The sequence below is a fragment of the Bemisia tabaci genome, chromosome 3 (assembly GCF_918797505.1).
Source record: "Bemisia tabaci chromosome 3, PGI_BMITA_v3".
NCBI classification, from domain to species: domain Eukaryota; kingdom Metazoa; phylum Arthropoda; class Insecta; order Hemiptera; family Aleyrodidae; genus Bemisia; species Bemisia tabaci.
Window position 1 is genome coordinate 12,739,329 of NC_092795.1, and position 14,561 is coordinate 12,753,889.

The 14,561-nt window shown below is 40.1% G+C and overlaps 1 protein-coding gene across 2 annotated transcripts in view; it reads left to right on the top strand.

The window, feature by feature from the left end:
- Positions 1 to 6,013: 6,013 nt before the first annotated feature.
- The window catches only part of LOC109044298 (uncharacterized), an 81,122-nt gene continuing 72,574 nt past the window's right edge, over positions 6,014 to 14,561 (top strand). The window contains exon 1 of one of the 2 annotated variants that reach the window (XM_019061943.2): positions 6,014 to 6,292. The gene's annotated coding sequence lies outside the window, so the exon portion shown is untranslated. Of the gene's footprint in view, positions 6,293 to 6,414; positions 6,874 to 14,561 lie in introns of those variants that run through there. The other variant, XM_019061944.2, reaches the window with a different exon arrangement.

The window sequence follows — 14,561 nt, forward strand, 5'->3', positions numbered from 1 at the left end:
CCCGAATCTGAGCGCCATCTCATATAATAGCAGAGCATTGAGAGCTCACGCTTCGCGTCATCGCGCCTTCAATTTTTCAGATGCAGCACGGACGTCCATCAAGTACGAATAGTTGTATCTCTGCGCCGTCGCAAACGCGCATCCTTTCCCTCCCTCTATTTCCACATTGTGTTTGTTTTCAGTTTGTCTTATTCGTAATTGTGCTTCAAACTAGTAGCATGGAGCAGAGCATTGCGAGTTCACGACTCACGTCATCGCGTCTCACATTTTTCATATGCAATGTGGACATCCATCTTGCGCGAATATTTGTATCGCGTTTACACTTTAGATGTCTCTTATTTTTGAATTTCGAGATAAATTAAGGTTAAGTTTTCCCGAGGTATGCTATGGTATGTCCAAATCAATAGTCATTTTGAAAAGGAAGAAATATGAATAAACGTCTCTCTTGAGGTCTATAAAGGGTGAGTATGTCTAAGAATCGAACCGATCATCGCTTCTAAGGGAGTTATACATAGCGAATGAAGGAAAGGGATGATAAAGCGGCTGTATGTCAACAAAAAGGTGACAATTTCGCAGAAAAGTGTTTACGCCTTTGAAAGTAGTCCATGGACCTTGGTTCACCACTATCAAAAGCACCTTTCTTCACTCCTAACCCTCTCTTCTTCCGTTCATTTAGGAAATGTTCCGCATAAATTTTCGGTCGTAATTTTTTTATTTTTTATTTTGCTATCTGTCAGAGGGGCGCGTTTGCGGTGCGTCAAGGGGGCGTATCTGCCAAGGGCAGATTGGCCGTATGGCCAGTCCGAGCCTGCTCGTGCGCATAAAATAATGCTCTCAAAAATATTGCGATGTGAGAGGAATGAAATCGAACTATTTTTTGATGACGTAGGCCTCAATGACCACTGAACTGCACACAAACATGACAAAAAACGCAGAGGGCGTCGGATTAATTGGTTGAAAAACGTTAATAAGATTCGACAGGTTCCTTGGTAAATTGAAATTCCAAGATTTCGGGATCTGATAAAGAACGAGGATAATTATTCACGGAGGTTATTCTGTAATCACCAGCGAGGTGATGAGTTATTCAAAACTCTATTATCAATCATGATGAAACGGATATCTGTTGTCAAAATCTCTTTTTAATACGGGAATCCTCGCATGCCTCCTTTCATGGCTGAGATTAACCGGCATCGTGTTGAAGGAACGCACGGGCCGTCATCAATTTTACTCAGTTTTCGAAAACAGATCTATGGCTCTGGAGGCGCCTTAAAGTGGATCGAGTCAATCAGTGAGGTCGGACTTGAAATTTTTGACTAGAATTACAAATTTTGCTGTTTAATTCGTAAAAATTTAAATTTTAAGGGGTGTCTCTAGAAGATAATTTCACGAGAAAACCAACGGAACCAATTTTGGAACCCCAAGTTTGAAATAAGCGGAGTTGTAAGCGTTTAAAGTTTCCAAATTTTTTCCGACCTCTCCCAATTATTCGATCCACTGTGCGCCGCGGTTCCCGATCCCCAGTCCTCTGCTGCTGTGCTGAGGAAGAACACCGTATGAGCATTCGAGAGTTGCCAAATTCCCTTCGATGAATTGTTTATTTTTTAGGAAAGTTATGAATATTTTTCTTTTAAATTTTCAGAATACTTGGGTAAAATTGCGAACTAAATTATCTGAAAAATTGGGAGGAAAATGCTCATAAATTTACCAGGAAATTCGCGTTTTATCCACGGAAATTTGGCAACGCCTGAAGGTTCATACGGCGTTTTTCCTCAGCACGGCAGTTCGGGTCCGCGACCTTCCTCCGATCAGGATGCCTTAATCCGTCCATCCATCCACCCGATTCCAAATCCTGAATCTCAACTTTGAAATGGAATCAACAGTGCAACCCTCACCTGAAAGAATATCTGTCCTACGAATAAATCGAAATAAATTATACATTTTCATCAACACCGCAGAGTTTAAATAGATCGTATTCCATAGTGTTACAATTGTGGTCGTATTCATTTGTTCCAAATTTCAATAAATTTGGTCCTCCATAAAAATAAAAACTTTTAAAAAATGCACATTCTGAATGAATGCTGCTTTACGGTAAAAACCAACATACTAATACCTAATAAATGGGCTAAGAAGAGATTCTCATAATTTTTCAGCTTTGTCATACCCGCAAGATTTCCGCTCACCGTAGACAGAAGGTGCCCCTACCTACACCTTTGAACCCTTCTGCTGATTAAGACGACGGGAAAATAGTGAAGTTTATCGATAAAAGGGGTGCGTATACGGTAGAGACACACGCCATCTCTTCATTCGATTATCATCCGGAAGGGTTTCCTTCGAGAGAAAGCAGGATGTGGCGTATTTCCCTTTGAAACGGTTATCAATATTTGAGAACGGTCCTCACTTTACACAAAGCGTTGAGTCGGCTCAAAAGAAAAAAAATCAAAACGCATTAGATCCCCGGGCTCAGCAAATATTGATCTGGGCTCTGAAAGGAAGGCATTGAGCGATGATATGGTACTCAAGTGCCCATTTTATCTGGGTCTGCAAAGGTCAAAACTGTCTCGACGAGACGAAAAGTGATAAAAAGCGTCTGATTCATGTCGCGCCATAATCTACGCGAGCAGCCTCATAAATTAGGATGCACGTTGGCTCGATGTGAGTTTTCACCCTGAAGATAGACAATCGATATCGGTAGGATCGGTCGACGAGAGCCATTAGTTTTTGAAGATTCTTCGAAATTCCGAAAAAGGACAGTCAAATCTGAGTTTAAGAAATCGAGGCAAATTACGAGACCTGTGACATTACGATCCAAACAGCAAGTGACAATCCTGCTTCAGAGGAGTTGTAAATTCTTCGGGGCAAGAATCAGCTCCAATCACAATAGCCACACAATTTCCTTATTTGGAAAATTTTCTTCACTTCGCGAACAGATTCTAAAAAATCCCAAAAATCAGCGTGATCTTCTGGTTTTATATCTCATTTTTTCCATTCCTCGCTCGAAAAAAAGTTCCATCGAAAAATATCACACAGTTGTTTTGCTTGCGTTTTCAAGCGAGCATTTAGTTCGCCCCTCTCCTGCTCGAATTTATTGAAGCGCTGAGGATCGAAAGCTGCTATTCACATTTATTTCGCTGTCTAAAAATTTTGCCGATGATTTACTTTTTTACAAGGAGATCTGATGAGCATCTGTTTTCATACTTTCCCTAGAACTCTCTGTGTACTGCGAGACAATTATAAAGGTTTTTACGGAGGAAGTCATGTTCGTTATTACTCTTTTTGAAAATGTAAACATGCGTCAAATTTCTCGACAGGGGAACGGAGATGCAGGTATAGGGTAGGGTAGGTGCCTCAATAGAGAATTTGCAAGTGTCTGAAATTTGGTGAAAATTGTAACTAAGTGGAAACGACTGAGTGAACTGAAAACGAGGATACCCTTTGTTCATAAATTGAACAATTATTGGCGGAGATCCGACAAAATGATCTAATCTGCTAAAATACGTGTGTTTAAATGGGAAATATCGCCGGATGACGTCAGTAGGTGGTACATTTTCTCAGTTTTAAATCTATTTTTATACTATTTACCACATCAGAAAAAAATTATAAAAAATACTGTGATATCAGCTCTTTAAGCACTTTCAAATGAAGCAATAAAAAATCTGCATGCAAATTCTCCATTGAATCGCTGGGTGCGGAAAGGCCGTTCCTTCGTCGCAATGTCTCAGAATCTCCGCTAACGTTTCATCCATTTTAGTTACAGCATATGAATGGAATTCTTTAATACTTTTACTAAATCTTCATGATTTTACAACGTTGAGAACGAAAAATGTCAGAAAATTCACCGAGTAGTTTCCACTCTAAAATATAAATTAACAATGAAGATTTTGAGACACCGCAACCAAGAAATGCTTTTTCTGCGCCCATCTCAGTTATTACACAGTTAAAAAAAAAATACACAAGCTTAAGTTTATACGGGAACTGGGTCAAATGATTTCACAAGCCTTGTGTCAGCGTAAAAACTCGCACACATCCCCGAGTATATACTTGAACAGATTTGTGTTAAAATAGTCCATACTTTGATATTCATACACATCATTGTAAATGTTTTTTAAACAATTTTTTCCACAATTTTTACTCGTGTTCCAGGAAAAAAAACCCAACCCTGTGAATAAATACACAAAAACACCGAAGTTTATTCCTAGTATTGTGTTTTTAGAAATAGTCATTGAGTTTGAATAAACTCGGAAGTTGTCGATTTATTCCTAAACTCAAGAGAAAAAAAATATAAAATTTGAGTATAAACGCTGATCATTTGTGTAAATTCAAGCGAGTTTTTTTTTCAGAAATATGCAAGGCTTGTGTAAATATTTGACCCAGTTCCCATATAAACTTAAACTTTAGTTTTTTTTTCACATCGTTGTGCAAATTCCACTGAGCACAATGGAAGAAGTTAGTGTCCCTCCAACAGTTATCAAAGAATTTCAAACATCACAAATTCGTATCATACTCACAAAAAAATCAAACAAATTAGACTATAGAAACAAATCTTTGGATAGAAGATAGCACTGCAATAGTAAAGGCGTTCTATATCTATCGACTGTTCAAGTGTTCAGGAAGCAATTAAATAAATATTCACCATAAAGAAATTAATCTTGAGATTTATTTATTCAACAGTGCATACATAGATGCCGCCAAATGACGGCTATGATGCATGTCAAAAAGCAGGCTGTGTTAAAAGATTAAGAAGAACAATCACGTATAAGAACTCTTTTGAATCTTATGCATTTCCTACTAAACAGAACGTTTTCAATTGATAGAAAATTGCTACTAAGTTACCTTCACGAGGTAGATCCTTAAAATCATTAGGAAGAGAATTATACATCTGTACACAGTGGTCAGGAAAGCTAGAGTACCTTTATACCCAGAGTTAAGACATCTCGATTGTCAGCTGGCCATGGTGTCACAAAAGTGTGCACCCAAACGAACGATGAGAGATAAGGATAAGGAATCCTACGATGTCTGTCATCCAAAAACAACAAAATCAACAAAACTGATCAAGACCTAACAATAAAATAAAATTAGATTGATTAGTGGATAATTTCATGATCTATTTTTATTTTGGTGCGATGAAAAAAAAAAACAATTCCCTCTTGATAAACCACAATTTAGATATATATTCATTACTTTCGTTCACATTCGAGGTACCGCAATCTTGGTGCACTCACTTGTGACTCCTTGAGCGAGGACCAATCATAATTGGATTTTTTTTTGGGCCTCTTTCAGCCCAACCAAAAGTGAGATGTCATAACTCTGGGTATAAAGGGACTCTAAGGAACACTGAAAAAAAACTCTCGGCGTTTTTATCAAGGGCCGTTGGTACTTTTACCATCTCACTTTTTTTTACCAATTATTGGTAATTTTACCAAAACAGACTGGTAAACTTACCTAAAAACCGGTATTTTTACTGTTTTTTCAGGTAAGAATACCAGTTTTATTGGTAATCAATTCCCGGTAGCTTTGGCATTTTATCTCGGTGATTCTACCACAGTCGATAAAAAATATTGGCGTTTTTACCAAGATCCAGTAAAATTACCGAGAAAGTTCAATAATTTCACCGAGATTTCCCGGTAAAATTACCAATCCCATAAATGGTAATTTTACCAAAAAAAAAAAACTGGGATCAAATAGAACCCTGAATTCTTGGTAATTTTACCCTTTTCTCAGTAAAAACACTGAGATATTTTTTTCAGTGAAAACAACTTCCGCCCGGATTTTCAGCTAGAGTGTCAACGATTTTCCCCGTCCATTTTTGACGAGGAAAATCGCTGGAGCAAGCTCCGAGCCGAATCGAATCTTTTCATTTTGATAGGCGCCGGCTTCAACCCGATTGATTATGCGATGACCTTGACACTGCTCTAGCATCCCACGGCTTCGAAGGGGCGGGGCGGAGGGGGGAGGGCCGCGCGCAGTCGGGAGGAGGGGGTGGGGCGTGCACCGCGGATTAGTGCAGTGGCGGATTAGCGCTATCAGTGACAGTTCAGTGACGATAGTGGCAGGCCACCCCACCGCGGACAGAGCAGCGATCGAAGATGCTCACCTGATTTCTCGATCCTCCATCGTTCCCGCGGGTATTTCGCGTGTTTTGGTTTTCTGATCAGTGCATCTTATCGTTTCCCGCGGCGGGATTCCAAGTGTGAAGTGAGCGAATTGTGCTGTTTATTTTGGATAATTTGGAGCCGGAAGCTGTTTTTAGCGTAATGAGTTGGAGACTGCCTCGGAGCGGTGCACCGATACGCAGGTAAGACCGTAAGATCCTCTTGCATCTCATTCATAACTTCTGGCCTAACGCCCCGCCACCCCTCCCTTCTTCGCGTAGTTGGCTCCCCCATGGCTTACTAGACGAGTCTATTTGTGTTGGAGGTTAGAGTCCCTCGCGATGCATCAGCTGGGAGTGTGACACCCGTATTTCGTCTCCCGCATTCGGGTTTAGTTTGGTTCGCCCGGTCCTCCGCGTCAGACGGTCGCTGTTCTTCTCCGCGGATTATCACGTGGTGCGCCCCGTAGTGTTTCCGCAGGGCCAATTGCGCTGAATTAAAAAGGGGTGCTGTACGATTGAGTGTTCTCTTTTCGATATTTTTCGGAAATCGGCAGTATTTTGTGGACGTCCGTGCTGGAGAGGAATTTGATTCCTGTTGTGAAAATCTTTTCCTCGCGATCAATTACCGGCACGATTTTCCTATAAATTGAATAATAAACTTATTTTAAGGATTTATAACAACGATAAGTTTACGCGTTACTCTGTGTTTGTGCCTATTGTAGTGTTGATTTATGGAGTGATACTTGCCTTACAGAGGGATTATTCAGCAGCACTTTTCATGCGTACGTACTGATTTTATTTTTGCAATAAACTGATTTTCATTCTCACGAGGTCGGCGTCGGATTTAGGGCGATGGGAGCTCTGATACGAATTTGTCGTGGGGGCACCCAAAAATCCTCCTCAAAATCATACTTTTAAGATTGAATCGGATCGGGCAAAAACCGCTAATGCCCATTTTTCCAGCTTTAAGTTTTTCTGTGCAATTTAATCATACTTTTCAAGAGTGATTCAATCATGACAGTGGTGCAGAGACTTGTTATTGGATCATTATAACTCTTTATTATTACTAATGCCTCTTCAATGGTTGCATCTAACTCCAAAAAGAACCCCCCCCCTCCCCCAGAAATCAAGACTGGAAAACGGACATTAGCGGTTTCTGCCCGACTCATTATGAAAGGTTGAAATTATGTGAAGAGAGATGCTTAGATAGAAGCGCCGTCGAAAGGGATAGTCCACAAATTTGACTGCGTTTTGCAACCATGCAGGAACCAATATTTCTGGACTATCCATGGAGACGCGTAGCTGGAAGAGAAAACTAACATCAGATAAATGTCGTTTCTAAAATAAGCCAGAAATAGCAGTTTCCTATTCTTTTGCAAAATGTGGTCCAGTATCTAAAGAAGCCTCCGCTTCCCAAGCTTTGCCAATAACGCATCCGATTCTTGTAACATCGACCGCACCAGATAGCGTGGCGTGCTCTGCGATCTATCGATTTAGCTGTTATTGAAACCTATGGAAAAGGATGGATAAATAGAGTGTTTGCAACAAACACCTTACTAATCGACTTTTTACCATTGCTCTAAAAATGAGAAAATATCGATATATCGCAAAGCACGTCACACCACTGGACCGCACAAAAATGTCAATTTACAGGACTTCCATACAATCGACGCAATCTAAAATGAAGACTAGGTATCCCGACATATTTTGTCGTCTCTAACACAAATGGGCAAAACGAAGATTCTACCTTGCAAAGTTTCCACTCGCAAATTGAACTCTTATCAGGAAACTATTGAGCATTTCTAACTGAAAATCCACTCATTTTTCCTCTGACTGCACCGAAAAATAAGTCAAATTGTGGAGAAAAACTTGCACCGTGATTTTCTCGTAAAACATTAAATTGTTTGGTCAATTTTGCAACCTCAGAATAGAGCTACGTTTCTTCGTTTGAGGAACTGCAATTTGTATGAAGACGCACATGCTGTAGGTAACACAGGGAAAAAATCGTTAGCACTTTATTGTAGTGTAGTATTACTCTGAAGGACTGTAGTTCCTTTTTTTAGAGTAACTGAGAAATTGAACGCTCTTTGGGGAGCTTCAAACTGCCGTGCTAAGAAAAAATGCCGCATGAACCTTCAGGCGTTGCCTGATTTCCTTTGATAAAACACGAATTTCCTGGTATACGTATGAATATTTTTCTTCCAATTTTTTAGATAATTTTGTTAGCAATGTCAGCCGAAGTGTCTGAAAAGTTCAGGCTAAAATATTAATTTATTTCCTCGAAAATAAACATTTTAGTTGAGGAAATTTGGTAACTCTCGAATGTTTATACGGCGTTCTTTCTCACCACGGCAGCAAAGTTTGGCATCATGACGTTAGGTCAAAGTGACATTTTTTCACTGCATGCCGGGTGAATGCAGTCATTTCCGGGCATTGCCCGTCAACTTTTTAGCCTGCGAACGTTGTGACCTGGATACGTGACTTCCGCCAAATCCACCCCTCAACGACCTTGCACAAATGCGCATCCCCAATGTCTCGGAGATTTTGAAACGAGAGGGGTTCTTCCCGATTTTTCATGGCAAGAAACTATGCAGGCGTCAATTTTTTGCTTTTTTACTGGGTACTATCGATGGGATTTTTTACAGTCTGAATAATTCTAATGCTTGGTGGACACGTTTTTTTTCATCATCGAAGTTGGCTTAAGATAGTGGCAATAAATACCTACTGTTCGATTTAATTTTAATGAGTCAATGTAAAAAAATTGACCAATTTCCCAAAGTTATCTTTTGGATAATTTAAGATAGCAATGGAGCCAGACAAAGTTTGGTTTATCGGTCCCCATGCAGTTTTAAGGATCTTACTACATAAAAACTGTTTTTTCAGTCAGAATAATTGTCATAGTCGGTGGCGAGTAAATAATTTTCCAACATCCAAAACTAAGTTTGACCGCGTTGACTCAAGATAGCGTCAATAATCACTGTTGGAAGTAATTTCGATCAGGCCTCAAACGTTGTGTAAGTGATTATTGTGACAGTCGGTGGCAATCAAACATTTTTAACATCCAACATCCAGGTTTAACCGAGTTGACTCGAGATAATGTCAAGTCAATATATACTGTCGGAAGTCATTTCGATGCGACAGTGTGAAAGCATTGACTCATTTTCTCTAATTTTTTCAAAATTACTTTGAACAATGTAAGATAATGGAGCCAGAAGATAGTTTTTTTCCCATTCCATTTTAGAAATCATAATGCACCGTACAGAACTATTTTGTCGCAGCCGTATTAGAAAAGAAAATGTTTTTCAATGCAAACGATCCTGCACACTTGGAAGTATTTGTGCCAGAGGGAACTATGCTGTACGCAAACTCTATGCTTATGGTTCATTTTAGCATGGAAACGTTCATTTTACCTCTGTTCACAAAGTCTCCAACGTGATTCCCTCAGTCAATGATAATGAACAGGAACGCACACTATCATCAGAGGCGAGGTATGAATGTTCGATTATCGATATTTCCCCATTTGGAGCTATGGTAAAGGATCGATTATTAAGGTGTCCGTTGCAAACACCCTGTCTATCGATCCTTCCCCATAGGTTTAAATGGCAGATCGATCGATAAATCGCACAGCACGCCACGCCATCGACTATCATGTGCTAAGTTGGCCGCCCTCGAGTAGATAACATAAGCCATCAAAATAATTTTTTGCTCCCTCTCCGTCAGCGAGCGAGGAGTGCAACCTATGAGCGATATCAGTAAATATCGGAGCATAACATGAGCTGAAAAAAGTAATTTGGGTTGCAAACTAAGTCGATTTTTCCGATCGTACTGCTGAGATAGAGGAAAATGAACGATCAGAGGTGCACGGTGAAGCATGAGGTCTTGAGTCTTGAGCGCTAGCAATCGGTTTCCACGTTTGATGAACTCTGTTCATAACACCACATAATAATATGAGATCTATAATAAACACATTTCTATCGTCCATCGCTAATGAAGATATGAGTACTTCATTGCTTTGGTACGTGTGTGTTTTCTTATTTGATTTGTATGGAGCTAAGTCATGAAGTAATCCCAAAAATTTACGCTGTAAAGCACACATATAGGTACTCACAAATAAAGAAGAATCAGGGTTAAAATTATTCATTGCTCGATGCGAGTTCTTTATCTATAAGAAACCATAGCCAATAATAGTAATAGTTTACTAATAGGCGATCAACTAGTCATTTTACTACCGCGTAGTGGTAAAAAACCACCACTGATGGTTATGACTTGTGTAAATTAAGATTTTATCGGATCGTGCACCAATACCGTAATTTTAACCATATATGCTTCTCGGTGTAGTCATTTGTAAAAGTAAGATATCGAGGTATCTAGAGTTATTTCCGTATGGCTTCAATTAATTGGACGTCTTTCTGCCAAACGGAACTATATGCATTAAGACATGAGCCCTGATACCCAAAAGAATATATTCATAACAGGGCTCACATCATAATGCACAAAGTTTAGTTTGGCAGAATCACGTCCAATTGCAAATAGGTGTATGAATCGCGCAGTCGCAGCTCAATTTGGATCGTGAGTTTTTAATGTTATTGACGCGCTTTTAGATAAACATCATGCGCTTTCCACTCGAAGGATCTAAAATAGAAAATTCGAACTTTTGCTCCTCACTCTGGAATCATTTGTTCAAAGTTTCTTTTCATGATGGTTCAATTACTTTTTGAATACATTGATCCGTAACTTCGGTTTGATTCATGGGAGAATTGCACTGGCAACCCTGATAAAACCTAGTTGGGGCCCGTTTATGATTGAGCACTGAAAGGATCATGTAAACGGACCCTAACCGGTGAATGTGGGGTCCATTCATAATTCACTTATTTTTACCAGGGGAAGACAGACATTCATCAAACAACTTATAAATTACGCTTTAATGACGTTTTCGACGCCTGACTGCAATATTGAACAATTTTTTAGCACTCAATCGAAATGTTACGCATAAAATCGTACATTTTCAAGTCAATCGAAGTCAACGAGCAATGAATGCTCCACCATAATCTTCATTTCCGTTCTCGACACAAGACTTCGCGGAAAATTTTAATCTTTTCCATCCTCACACATACTGGAAAGAAGATGACGTTGGATTTTTCCGAAATTACGCAATTTTGACTAATTCCGCGCAATCTCCGGCGGAAGGAAAACATTTCCGCTCTTGAAAAGTCATAAAAGTCCCTGTAAGTGTTCAGCGGTATGTACACTTACACTTTCTCACCTCGGAAGACGAGACAAGCGTCGCGTCGCACGGTGGGTCGAGTCAATGACAGAGGTCGGACACGAATTTTTTTACTAAATCTGCAAAGTCCCACGTTTATCTCGTCAAATTTCTAATTTTAAGGGTGCCATTTGATGTAAAATTCACGAGAAAACTAGTGGGGCCATTTTTAAGACCTCAATATCACGGAATAACGGAGTTAAAAGCTTTTAAATTTTCCAAATTTTGTCCGACGTCTCCCATTGACTCGATCCACTGTGTGCCGTCAAAATTGAATGACCATCGTCTATTAAAAAGCGCGCTTACAGATCTTAAATCAAACTGTCTCGTTATCCATTTTGGATGGTCCTCCGCTTTAATGTTACGTTACGCAATTAGGCACCTCAAATTTTCTGAGCGATCGTCTGTTATAAACGATGACTTTGCTCGAGCTCGCGAGGAGGTGTCATCTTTTCAGTCTGTTTTATCGTGCCAAGATAAATGAATTGGTGCATTTTCGAGGCAAATGTGGGGCGAGGCACCAGACAAATTGGAGCCTGAGGCGGCGCGGATCTGTTAGGACCTATCGGAGCAATAAACTTAGATAGTCTGCAATTTGGACTAAACCCGCCACAATTTATCCGCCTTGACGCTCATCTCTAGATACCACTCAAAATTCCTTCGACGGGACTCATCATTATTATTAGCACCGGGTTTCATATCCATTCTTAACATGCGAAACCACGTATCTCCATTCCGGGGTTTCATAATTTTCGTCCCTATTTTTTGCTTCAGGAGGAAGAAGGCAATTTTTTAGCAAGGAATTTATATCGACGGTAAAACTACCAAACCACGTATCTCGTTTGCGGTGTTTAAAAATCTAAGCTCACATTTTATTTTTTTGAAGTAGACCAAATCAATATCATTCATTGAAATTTTCACAGAATTTTATCCGCACGAAGAGGGAAAAATACAGAAATTTTCAAGACTGGACATTAAGTAGTTTTCCATTTAAAAAATAAAGTATGACAGGCAGTCTGCGACGTCGCAAACCGAGATACGTGGTTTGGTAGTTTCACAGTCGATATGGAATATTCTGCCAGCAGAGAAGAAAAATCAAAGAAGCTTTCAAGAAATTACGTTGACTAGTTCCTCAAAGAAAAAATAGAGAATTTAAGGAAGTCAGCAACATTGTAAACTGAGGTATGTGGTTTCGCACTTTGGCCATCGAGATATGTTATCTTTTCAGTCAAAATTCTATGCAGAGACGCAAAGCTCGTAAGCGCCTCTTCCCTCTGCGTATCTACCCATCGATAGAAACTTGTCCAGTTGTCTACATAAACCTGTGATTTACTTTCCTCCAAAAATCCGCATTGTAAAATTTCTCAAAATTGAAATGTTGTGCAGGGTCGGACTGGCTCGCATCTGAGGCCGTAGACCCTTGGCTGGTTAAAGGGGCGTAATGTGATATTTCCTGGTAGGGCATTCCCTACGTGGAGTGGGGTTCAGAAAATTTTGGCAAATCAGCACAAGTTTACGCTATTTTCAGGCTCAAAGTTTATTGATCGCATGGAGTGAAAATTGCAAAATTGAACGTGAAGCACAGCATTGAGAGCCCACGCTTCGCGTCATCGCGCCTTCAATTTTTCAGATGCATCACGGACGTCCATCAAGTACGAATAGTTGTATCTCTGCGCCGTCCTAAACACGCATCCTTTTCTCTCCCTCTTTTTCCATATTGTGTTTCTTTCCGTTTGTCTTATTCGTAATGGTGCCTCAAGTACTACGTGAGTAATACAGCCGAAGGTAGGAGAGATGTCTTCAAGCCTTTTTTTAACTTTTCTCCCGAATCAGAGCGACGCTTGTTTGACAGCATAAAGCAGAGCATTGAGAGCTCACGGTTCGCGTCATCGCGCCTTCAATTTTTCAGACGCAACACGGACATCCATCAAGTACGAATAGTTGTATCTCTGCGCCGTCGTTAACGCGCATCCTTTCCCTCGCTTTATTTCCATATCGTGTTTGTTTGCGTTTGTCTCATTTGTAATGTTGCTTCAAACTAGAGAAGAGCATTGCGAGTTCGCGACTCACGGCATCGCATCTTACATTTATCATATGCAATGTGGACATCCATCTTGCGCGAATATTTGTATCGCGTTTACATTTTAGACGTCTCTTATTTTGAATTTCGAGATAAATTAAGGTTACGTTTGCCCTAGCTATGCTATGGTATGTCCAAATCAATAGTCAATGCTGAATGCGGTCCAAATAGTAGCTTCTAATTGAGATGTTGGGTGCAGTAAGGGCATTTCTTGGTTACGATGTTTTGGAATTTCCACTGCTAATTTATATTTTAGAGAGGAGACTATTGGGTAAATTTTTTTTAAATTTTTCGATTACAGCATTATAAACTTTCAAATAAAATTCATTAAAAGTTTCAACGAAGTCCGTACATTTGCTTCAATTATAATGAATGAAACACCAGTAGAGATTCTGAGTTACCGCAACCAAGAAATGTCCGTTTTGCATCCAGCGCTTCAATTTTAAAATGTAGTCCAATTCCTTCTTACAATTTGCTGTGCAGAACTTGTTCCACGAAATTACCTCTCGGAAACGGATCCAAAGCTCAACTTTCGCGGATCAGCTCCTTCCTGCAATAAGGAGCCCCTAATCCCATTGAATCGCGTTCACAGCATGTAAATCTACCGTAAGGAATGTATTAAAAAAATAGATCCAAGCTCGATTTGAAGCTCAAACAAAACCGTTAGCGTTTGACTCGCCCAATTAACGAGGGAATCCCGAAGTGAGAGTTCAAAAGCCGTTCCGACGACGGCGAGCTCAATCGCCGAATCTGACAACTCTGCGGTGACGCTGAATAATTAACTAATCAAGAGAGTTGGACCGAAATATTTCAATTTAGCGTCTGCGCGGCACACGGCCATAGCCTCATCTCCCCCTCTCTCTCCCTCTCTTATTCTCTCTTCGCCGCGCCGTATGGCGCTTGTACTTAGCCCTCTGTATCATACCTACACAGGGTGACTCCAAAGTCTCAGGAAATCCGTGTGACTTTTGAGCGACGGGAGTTAGGGACTTGACATTTTGACAGTCCCATTTGACAGCTCTTTGGTCAAAGTAAACTATTTTTTTTTACCACCCATCCTCAAATTTTCGGGGCCTCGTCCGGGGTGATGGGGGGGGGGGGAGCTATTTTTTTCACAAAGCGGCCCT